Genomic DNA, 1,978 nt, shown 5'->3' with positions numbered 1-1,978 from the left:
CTCTCTCACTCTCTCTCTCTCTTTCTCCTCTCTCTCTCCTCTCTCTCTCTCTCTCTCTCTCTCTCTCTCTCTCTCTCTCTCCTCTCTTCTCTCTCTCTCTCTCTCTCTCTCTTCTTCCATCCTTCTTCTTTCTTTCTCACCAGTTCACCTTGTTTTCGTCATATACATATCTTCTCCCCCTATGACTATCCAGTAACTCTCTTTCTCTTCATCCCACGTTCTCCCTCGCGTTCAACCCTCGGCGGCCCACATCCGCGCATCGTGGGGTAGCGTGGTACACCATGCGGTACAACCTGCCTGCGCTCTTCTCTCTCTCTTTCTCTCGCCCTCTCCTCCGAGCCCCCCGTCCAGCTCCTCGCTTTCTCTCCATCCCTCTTCCTCACGCAGCTATAGTGCATCCCAACATCGTCGGAGAAGAGAGAATCGTTACTATGGCGAGATCAATATGATAGGACGGCGCATGCCTCGGTATCCTTATACTTGAACCCTTCGCCGCTACTCTCGCTCTGTCGCACCTCTCTCGCAGTTCCGCTCGTTCCGTCGTCGTCACACCTCATTCTTCAGCCTCGTCACTTCGCACTCCATCTCGGTAGTCTCTGTCTCCGTTGCTCATACGATCCACGTTCCCCGATGACGTCCTCCCTCTGGCTCTGATTCCCTCGCGCGGTACATCCCTCTTCGTCTTGGCGCGCGCTAGAGGCCGCGTGCCAGACCGTGGGCGGCGTTGACTTAACTCAGTTCAGTCAACAGAGGGCCGTATGTGAGAGGATACTGTTCTGTCTTTTCGGTCCGAAGTGACCTACGAAATGTTCTTCTTTTCTTCATCAAATGAAGCCGGAGGCAACATCAAAATAAAAGTAAAAGCTAATTAGGACAGATTTATTCAAAATCGTAACCACCAATATTTCCATATTGGTACAAAGATGACAAGTATGCCTGATTGTGTACTGAAAACGGATTTAAAACAAGCGGACAACAACTAGATATTTTTTAAATGGAAAAGAAATGAAATCGACCATTTATCGTGTATTTTAGCACGCTCAGGAAGACGACTTGTGTGCTACAGCCCGAAATTTGTGATATATAATATGACTGTCGAATCAGCTGCGCGATGCGATATGTTTGTGTATAACGGAGCTCATTAAAGTGATATCGAAAAGAAAAAATTAAATAATATAATGAACTCTAAAACCCCAGAACACATACTTTTCAAAAATTCAGAAAACACACTATGGGTCTGGAAGACTTATTGTAACTTTGATAGGTTATAACTTCAGGGTGCAGATTAATATTTATAGACTCTCTTTTTTTCTATTTTGATGTTTTGAGATTTAGGGATATATCTATAATATATAACTTGTAATTTGTAATGCCAAAATATTTTATGTTGTTAAGTAAAATGAAACTTCTCTTTTTTTCTTTTCTTCGTGTACGCAGCAAACGAAATTTCGATTGAGTTTGGTCCATGGCGTTTGTTGTAGAGTAAAATTTTTTCGGATTTGAATAACATATAACGTAGAAATATGATATATGCATTCAGAAAGAATATAATTGCAAAATAAATTTAATTTTTTTAATAACCATTTTCATACATATTTTAAAAACAGAAGAGGGTAGAAGACTATACAGTCGTTGGAAATACTGACTGTAGCCTGAATTAGGCATTATAAAACATTCCAATCTTTGTTTGCTAGCAATTTTTATGAAGCAAACAAAATATCTTAGAGCGAGACTCTCTTTTTCTTTTAGTTAGAAAAAGGGGTCGTCTGGACGTAGGTTAACGCTCCAATAGCTCGATTCTCCTTTGTGCAGTCTTTTCCTCGTCTCGACATTACGCTCCGCTCTTCCGTGTCGTGTGTTTCTTCGCATGCTCGCGTGTCGAACGATAATGACGATCGTATAACAACGATATTCTAATCTGATGTTTAGTATCAATATACGATCAGATTTCTGAATTAAGCTACAATTGACACAGTCT

The sequence above is a fragment of the Atta colombica genome, unplaced genomic scaffold, assembly GCF_001594045.1.
Source record: "Atta colombica isolate Treedump-2 unplaced genomic scaffold, Acol1.0 scaffold34, whole genome shotgun sequence".
Classification (NCBI taxonomy): domain Eukaryota; kingdom Metazoa; phylum Arthropoda; class Insecta; order Hymenoptera; family Formicidae; genus Atta; species Atta colombica.
This window is presented reverse-complemented; position numbering follows the sequence as displayed.